The sequence below is a fragment of the Petaurus breviceps genome, unplaced genomic scaffold (genome assembly GCF_028583685.1).
Source record: "Petaurus breviceps papuanus isolate PSGF00001 unplaced genomic scaffold, PetGlider_PUasm1.0 138, whole genome shotgun sequence".
NCBI classification, from domain to species: domain Eukaryota; kingdom Metazoa; phylum Chordata; class Mammalia; order Diprotodontia; family Petauridae; genus Petaurus; species Petaurus breviceps.
In genome coordinates, this window is record NW_027185694.1 from 12,046,219 (window position 1) to 12,055,599 (window position 9,381).

Sequence of the window (9,381 nt, forward strand, 5' to 3'; positions counted from 1 at the left end):
GAAAATTCATTGGAGTGAAGAAAAACTTGAGCCAGGCAGTACAATTAGTAGGATATTAAATTAGTCAAGGTGTAGAGATAACCTACAAAAAAAGGTGGCGGTGTCAAAAGGGAGGTATGTGAGAGATGAAGGTAAAAGCAATAAAACTTCGATTGAGTTAGATGGGATATGGAGAGTGAGAGTGTGAGAAGGGAAATGATATTGGGTTGTGAGCCTGGGGCACTGGGAAGATGCTGGTAACCACAGCAGTAATAGGGAAATGTGGAAGACTGGAAGTTTAGAAGTGAAAGGTAAGTTCAGTTTTGTACATGCTGAGTACTTAAGATGTCTATGGGACATCCAGTTCAAGATGTCTAATAGGCCACTGGAAATGTGAAACTGGAGGTCAGGTAAGAGAACAGGGCTGGACTAGGAGATTTGGGCCTTGCATATAGTAGGATGAGATTAGATAGTTGTTTGTCCTTGAATAATAAACATGTAATCTATTTCCAGACCCACAGCTGAAGTTTTTCCAGACCGTCAAGATTTCCCAGTGCTTTTGATCTACTGACATGGCTTTGGATAGATGACTAGAATATTTATTAAGCACTTAATATGTTCAAGGTACATTTGTTATGGGCACAGATACAAGCAAAAGAAATAATTTTTATTTCTATTTCCAAGGAGCTTACTGGTTAAAGGGGGAAGATGTCACATAAAGGGTAGCTGAGCATGGGGAAGATAACCAAGGGGTCAGTGAGTGAGGAGAATGACAAGTTGGTCTTAGGAGTCACATGAGTATGGGCTGAGTGTCTCACTAAATGGTGGTCTGGCCTAGGGGTTCAGAAGTCAGGGTTATGTGTAGGGAATGATAAAGCATCAGAGGAGGGTTTTAATGGAGGCTTTATGAGTGACTAGGTGCTAAGTGAGTGGATTTTCAGCTGTAAAATATCCCCAACTGTCAAGCACTAAACTGACTCCACTGCCTCATGGTGATAGGGATGCCTTAGCTAGCTACTAGGGAATATCCCAACCCCTGAGTGCCTATCTCTACCTCCTTGGCCTGGATAGCTGGCAGGAGGAAACCTTCCTTCTCGTGTTTCTAGTATATCTGAAACCGGAAACATGGTGACACTGGGCCTTCTTTCATCACTTGGGGATTTCAGCTCTGGGACAAACAACAGGCAGAACACCCAAATCACAATGAAACCTGAAAAACCAGGGGAACAAAAGCATTTCTTCAACGTTGGCAACGTCTGGGCTGGTTCCCAAATCTGTGTCCCCATTTCTTTCCCTGCTGAATTGAGTCCAAGGCAGCTACTGCTGCACAGATGAGCCACTCGTTAGATTTCAGACTCTTGTAAAAGCCATGCATTCTATAGCTTCCTGTAAAAGGCAGCACAGCACAGTGGAAACAGCACTGGGCTTGAAGGCAAAAGATTTTCAATACTTAATCAGGGGTGAGGAACCTGCGGTCTTAAGGTCATATGTGGCCCTCTAGGTCCTCAAGTGAGGCCCCATGACTCAATTCAAACTTCATGGAAGAAATCCCCTTAATAAAAGGATTTGTTCTGTGAACTTGGATTCAGTCAAAAGGTCATACCCAAGGACCTTGAAGGTCACATGTGGCTTTGAGGATACAGGTTCCCCAACCCTGTTTAAGATCATATGATCACAGAGTTTAGAAATGGGATCTTAGAGACCATTGAACTAAAATACCTCATTTTACAAATGAGGAAACTAAAGGACAAAGAGTTTTGTCAAAAACTAACTTGGGTTGACTAGCCCAAGGCCACATAGCTACTATCTTGATTGGGATTTAAACTCATGTTTTCTGACTCCAAGTTCTAACCATTCTACATACTACTTCTACTTTCTAGTCATGTGACTATGAGCAAATCACTTTGACTCTTGTAACATTCTGTTTCCTCAAATGTAAAATGTAAATAATAATACCTCTTTCCAAGGCTGTGGCAAGGAAAATCCCATTTGTAAATGTGAGCATTTATTAGGAAAAGGGCTGAAATCTTTGGTTATGCCTCTTACTATCTGTGTAACCTCAGAGAAACCAATTGACCTCTCTAAGCCTCAGTTTCCTCATCTGTAAAATGAGGGTGAGAGATTATATGGTCTCTGAGGTCCCATCTGGCTCTAAATCTGTAGTTTAATGAAGACATTTCTTCCTTTTTTTTTTTGGTTGCTTTTTTGCAGGGCAATTGGGGTTAAGCGACTTGCCCAAGGTCACACAGCTAGTAAGTGTGTCAAGTGTCTAAGACTGGATTTGAACTCAGTTCCTCCTGACCCCAGGGCTGGTGCTGTATTGACTGCACCACCTAGCCACCCCTAATGAAGACATTTCTATAAAGGGTAAGTGATCAGGGAAAAGTAGATAAAGTGTGTTTGTACCCTCCAACTTCATGTTTTTAGTTCCTTTCACTATCCTGTTCCCACATCTATAGGTCAGCTCTCTTTCTTGCCTCTCAAGTCCATGAAAATTTCCCACATCTCTGTTAGCTGTCCCTCCCAGAAAGGAAGTGATAAACTCAATGATATTAATGTGTTAATTACCAACAATAGCTTATTGTATTATTTGGGAGGCATTTATATCTCCATAGGATTAATGTTTTAATGTCTTAACCAAAGGAATAAGTAGGTGATGGTAGAATGTCTTTATGGGAGACAAAAATCTCTCAAATTCCTTTTGAGACAATGAAAACCTGAGTAAGCAGTTTGATGCCCTTTTTTCTCTGACTCAGAGGAAGGAAGCGCTTTCTAAGTCAGCCTGAGTGTTGGAGAAACTGTCCACACTCTCCAGCAAAGCTGTGCATTCCCTTTGAGATCACTGCAAAGTCAATTATCAGTACTCCTCAACAGCAAAGACTATCCCCTTTTAAACTCCTCATCTTTTCACTCCATTTGTGCTTCTTTCCCCACTGGCTGCAGTTAATGGGTATTTCAAAACCACAGTTCTGGGGGGGAACGATTTTTTTTGCTTGCTTGCAAAGGTCTCCCCAGTGTTGTCTGTATTGTAAAGATACACGCTCCTTGCAAATGGGGACTGTTTCATTCATCTTATTTGTGATCCCAGCACTTAATATAATGCTTGGCACACAGTAAGAGTTGTATATTAAGTCACCCTTGGTTTTAATGTCAATAATATTTGTCTAGGTGTGTCTAACTCTTTGTGACCTCTTTAAGGGTTTTGTTATTGTTGTGTTTTTTTTTTCTGGCAAAGATACTGAAGGGGTTTGCCATTTCTCTCTCCAGCTCATGTTACAGATGAAGAAATTAAGGCAAACAGAGTTAATTGAATAGTGTCTGAGATCAGATCTCAATTCAGGTTTTCCTGACTCCAGGCCTGGAACTCTGTCCACTGTGCTACCTAGCTGCCCGTTGATAATATGAGAATGTCTATGGCTTGGTTTGGGTAAGATGTCATATCAGACAGATGATGACTGATTTATTTTACTCAATGTGACTTTGCTAGAGGCTTATTAAAAGGACCACCACGAATTCAGGTGAGGTTATAGGTATATGTAGGTAGAGTTGTTTGCTTGCCTGTTTGGTGACAAAAAGATAATTCCTCTCTTTGGGTCATAGTTTTCCTGTTTGCAAAATGAAGGGGGTGGCACTAGACAGTCTCCCTGAGGCTTCTTCCAGCTCTAAGTTCTGTGAGCATCAAACAAGATTACTTGTGTAGTTTTTGCCTCTCCCAAAGGGATCTTTGAACAGAAAGTTTGGCTCAGTTCAAGTACTAGGTGCCATACATGGCAGTGATGATAAAAAAAATAAAACAAAAAACAAAAATTGATTGTTTTTTTTTTCCACTGAAAGATATAACACACACAGATAACAAAATATAATAATCTGAGGAAAGGGCCACTAATAAATGGGGAGGTTAGGGTAGACTTCACAGAGGAATAGGCACCTTAACTAAGCTTGAAGCAAGACAAGAAATATGAAAGTGGGTATGAGGAAATGAAGGAGTTTTCCAGATATTGAGGATGGCTTGTGTACAGAGGCAGAGGATGGAAAGATAGGATTAGGAAACAGTCAGGAAGCCAATTTGACTAGAATAGCAGCAAACTTCACTTAGGGGAGCAATGATATAAGATTTAATAATTAAAGCTGGCAGTTATATAGAAAGCTTTAGAGTTTACAAAATGTTTTAGACACATTATTTCATTTGAGTTTCTTAGTTACTCTCAGTAAGGCATATATTACAAGCATTCACTTTGCAGATGAGGAAACTGAAGTCCATAGAGGTTTACTGACATTGTCTCCAAATCCAACACGCAATCCACTATGCTGTGCTTGAAATTTAGGGAAAGCTTACAAGCCAGATTGATCTGTTTGTCTATCCTGTTGGCTGACCAATTTTCAGTTTAAAAACATTCACCTCTCTTTGACCCAGGGAAAACTTAACCATATTTAACTATTCTCTGTCTCTCTCTCTCTCTCTCTCTCTGTCTCTCTGTCTCTCTGTCTCTCTGTCTCTCTGTCTCTCTCTCTCTGTCTCTGTCTCTCTCTTTCTCTCTCTGTCTCTGTCTCTCTCTCTGTGTACCCACATATATGTGCATACATACATATGTATATATAAACACATATGTATGTGTATGTTTATATAATATGTGGGGAGAGAGAGACAGAGAGAGAGAGGGAGAGAGAGAGAGAGAGATGGACTATCCTAGAATGTAACCAGTCCCAAATGTGAGAGTATAATAAACACATCAACTCACATAATTATAAATCATTTTCTTTTAAGAACAGAACCAACAAAACTACTACAGACACCTTGGGAAGAAAGATAAAGTATTTTTAAAAAGGGAGGGCTGTCAGTATTACTCTTGTCAGAGAACGTGTTTCCATGCTGTGCTTGTACAAGAGGGAATGACAGACTCTCAGTGAAGTAGTGATGGCAAGTGTTTCCGTCCCAAAAGCTTTGCAATGAGCAAATGCAGGTCTTCACGGTGACAGGCAAACACACCTCCGATTGGATGCCCAGCATCCTAGCAGTCAGCCACTAAGAACTGGCATTTCGAGCAGACTGTCAAGTGCCTTTTTCTTCACTGATCTGTGGGTCTGGACTCACAAAAGGACTTTCACAACTGACCCACAGAACCTCTCTCATTCTTTCATCCTGCTGGAGGGGGGAAAAGGAGAAAAAGCTAGACCTGGTCCAAGCACAAGTAAACAAAAAAAAATAACAAGTATATGATGCTTCTTCTGCATGTGAGCATGAAGTGACGTTGGCAGCCCCCACAAATAGCAAGCCAGTTAAAAATAGCCTTTGTCTAAATGTGGAAAGTGTGTAAATATAGTAGCGGTTTCAACTTACTATTGAGTCTCATAAGCTCCAAGTAACAGAAGCTTATTATAGAGCATGTGCGTCAGAGGAGGGAGAAAAGGGGAGAAAAGAAATGAGGACCTACTCTGTAATTAGTACAGTACCTACAATGAGACGTGAATTAATCCCCCCCCACTCTGCTTTTTTCTTTCTGTCTTCTCTCTCTCTCTCTCTCTCTCTCTCTCTCTCTCTCTCTCTCTCTCTCTCTCTCTGTCTCTCTCTCTCTCTGTCTCTCTCTCTCTCTTCTTTTTTGTGGTGCTTGTCTTGGAAAGTGGACAAAGGTCTCTTTGAAATGCAGATGTCTGTGTGCTCTCACAGTACTGAAATGTGGACAGGAAAAAGAAAAGGAAAACAATAAAGTGGAATCTAGAGGAATCTACAGGGAAAAGAGACAGAAAAAGAACTGAGAGGGACAAAGGTAGGGGGAAATGGGGCCAGTGATGGGGCAAAATATGTGGGGGAGGGGGAGAGAGACAGGCCAGAGAGAGAGAGAGAGAATCACTTATGGAAGGTTTTCTTGAAAGAAAAGTTTTGGGGGCATAATGAAGTCGGGTTTTTTTTCTTTAATTTTACTTAGTGTTCTAAATAACCTGAATGTAATAGAGTAGGGCATACTATAACAATCAATCGACTTATGGTCCCACCACTCATAAATTTCTTGTGTTATCTTGGATAAGTCACTTAACCTCTATGGGTCGGGCTCCACACTTGTAAAGTCAGAGGACTCCTTTCAGTTCCTGAATTCCATGATTCTGACATTATTCTGTGTAGTACAGCAGAGTATTGAAGGCTAAAAGAAATGTAGACTCTGAAGGAAGTTATAATTTGCCTATGGAGATTACCCCTCGAGATGAATTTGTTTGGGAAAAAAAAAACTTAAGCTAGAAAGAAATTTTTCCAATATATCTTTGATTCCCATTCACATAGGCATAGACCTGGAAGGAAACTTGAAGACCAATGTTCCCATTTCACAGATGAGGAGACTGAGACAGAGAAGTTAACCAGACTCGACTTCAGTATTTGAAACAGAATGTGAACTCAAGTTTTATGGAGTACAAGTCCAGCACTCTGGTGACCACTGTCTAGCTGCCTCCTTGGCCTTTTCCTCTGACCTTCTCCAAGACTCTGCCCCAGTCATTCTCCCTTCTTCCTAATGTACCTTCAGTCTTCTCTCTCTTGGCTTTATCTCAACTGCCCATAAACATGCTCAGATATCCAAAACTTTCACATAACCATATGACCCTACCTCCTAACCTCTGTTCCACTCTCCCACATTTAAATAATTGTGTGCATTCATTTCAGCTGTGTCCAATTCTTTGTGACCATTTGAGGTTTTCTTGGGAAAGATACTGGAGTGATTTGCCATTTTCTTCTCCAGCTAATTTTACAGAGGAGGAAACTGAAGCAAACAGGGTTATGTGACTTACCCAGGGTCACACAGCTAGGAAGTGTCTGAGGCCACATTTTAACTCAGGAAGGTGAGTCTTCCTGTCTCGCCAGGCCCAGCAGTCTATCCACTGTGCCAAATATTTAAATAATTGTCCAAACATTTAAATAATTCTCCACTTCCTCGATACCTATTCTTTTAAATCTGTCACCTCCTCTCTATTCCCACTGCCAACATTCTGGAAAAGCCTTGGACTTTATTATCATCTCCTTGGACTATTACAATCACCTTCTAATAAGTTTTCCCATTCCCTATCCATCCTGCATTCTGGTGTGAGACTAATGTCTCTTATGCATTGAATCTATCATGCCACCCCTCTGCTCAAAGTCTAGGATTGGTTCCTTATTACCTTTTGAGTAAAGTTCAAAGTTCCTTATAATCTGGCATTAGAGGCCCTACACCATCTGGCATATATTCCCAGGTTTATCTCATACTACTTCCTTTCACAAACTCTCTGCTGCAGCCAAAATGGAGTCATTATCCCTTATATACACATTGTACATCCTTACCTTTATGCTGTTACTCACAGTGTTTCTTATGTTCTACATGCCTATTCTTGCTTATCCCTACCCATTCTTTAAAGTCCAGACCAAATGTTACTTCTTTAATGACAGCCTTTCCTAAGCCCTACAGTTAGCATTGACCACTCCTTCCATTCCCTTGGACCTCATGGAATGATACTGATCTTTACACATATGAGAGGCTGTCATGGAAAGTCAGGATTGAATTTATCACATTTGGTTCTGGTGGTCAGAGCCAGGAGAAACTAGTGGAAGTTTCAATGAGTCAAATTTAGGTTTGATGTTAGGAAAAATACTTCCTAACAATCTAAGCTGTCTGTAAGTGGAATGGGCTGTTTTAAGTTATAGCAGATTTCCCTCCCCTCTCCTTTTGGAGAACTCTAAGCAAAAGTTGAATTATGTGTTGTCGTGTGAATATTTGGGGGAGGAATAATTTGTATTAGATGGCCACTGATGTTCCTTTTAGTTTTCAAATCCTGTGATTTTGTGGTTATGTACTTATAATGTATGATTGTGTATTTAGCCAACTGTGCATATAGTTTAGCACAACCTCCTCCCTCCCCTCCACTAAACCATAAACCCCACTAAGGTAAAGATTGTATCTTATAAACATTTTGTGTAGTCCTCAATGATTAAGATAGAGCTTTACACACAGTAGGTTCTTAATAAACATTTGTTAAATCTCTTAAAAACTGTCCTCTTCGATCCATCTTGCCCTTCTGGAAAGCTGGAGGGGGAATGGGGAAGGATATAGGAGAGAGCAGACAGGGGGAGGGGGTATAGATTGGGATTGCTGTCTTGGGGTGGTGGGTAGGGGAAAGATGTGGAGAAAATGTGTAACTCAAAATCTTGTGGAAATGAATGATAAAAATAAACACAAAATTTAATTAAAAACAAAAAAAAAACTGTCCTCTTCTCATTGATTAGATGGAAAAAACTAGATACATGTGGGCGTTCACTCACATAATGATTTCTTGGCTACAGAAAAAAGAAAGAGCCACTCCTGTTAGAGATGGACCAGACATTCTAATTTTTAAAAATCACTTTTTCTGCTGCCTTCGTCACATGGGGCCACAATATGGTATGTCCCACAAGGTAGAAGCTAAGAGAAGGAAAGGTAAATTTCATTGTTAGTCAAATCACAGTGGAGGCATTTCTCCACAAGTATGGCAAATAAATTAAGTCCACTGTTAAAAATAAGTTTCTTGAATCTTTGTTCCCTCATGTCTCCTAGTCTGTATATGGTCCTGCCTACAGCTCAGATTCTTCTGTTACTATTTAGAGGTCCAGCAATCAGCCTAATAAGGTTCATTAACTGAGCACCCCAAATTAGGGAAGAAGAACAGGCTGTACTCCAACCCTATGCTCAGTAGCACCATGCACTAGCCGTGAACTCCCAACCTTGGAGGCTTGTTCAAGGTTGTAGCACAATAACTTCAATTGCTCCTTGGGCCTTTATGGATGTCCTAGAAGATACGATTGTGACCTGTCTAGAATTAACGGCTTGAAATCCCTCCAGAGCCTTCTTATTAATAGAGTCTTTTTCAGTGCAAGGTGATTTTCTTCCTAAAAATTCAAAAGAAAAGCCCCAAACAAACCCTGGGTTGAATGACCACCAGTCCTGGCAAGTGGTTGTACTCTCATTGTGAAACTGAGAAAAAAGGAAAGAAAAGGAAAAGGAAAGAAGGAAAATCGATATGCTGATAGCTCCTCCTGTTATCTTCAGAGTAATTCTACCTTTTCTATGCCAATGGGGCATTGTATTTGGGTTTGGCAATGGATGCCACTCCTGCTGAAGAATGCCCATGTTCTCAAAAACAAAGGCCTTAGGAAAAAATTATTCCAACTGTCCACTTTCCCATCTGCTTCTTTCTCAGAATTTGTATTTCTTGCCTCAAGAAAAAACAAATGAGAAAAAAATAAATAAATAACTCAAATGCCAGAGTCAACCTCTCCACATGCCTATACCAGATTTAGATGGCTCTCCATGTGGCAAGTCATTTTCCTTGACATGCTCAATGTGTAAAGATTCTGAAAAATATTTTTTTTTCTAGTGGGGGTGAGAATGTCTTCATTGGGAAGAGCAA

At 40.4% G+C, this 9,381-nt stretch overlaps 1 long non-coding RNA gene across 1 annotated transcript; it reads left to right on the forward strand.

The window, feature by feature from the left end:
- The first annotated feature begins 2,194 nt into the window (after nt 1-2,194).
- Nucleotides 2,195-8,167, forward strand: LOC138143339 (uncharacterized). The gene is made up of 3 exons (XR_011163680.1): nt 2,195-2,346; nt 3,247-3,406; nt 6,254-8,167. It is a non-coding gene; the product is annotated as an uncharacterized lncRNA (long non-coding RNA).
- Nucleotides 8,168-9,381: the final 1,214 nt, after the last annotated feature.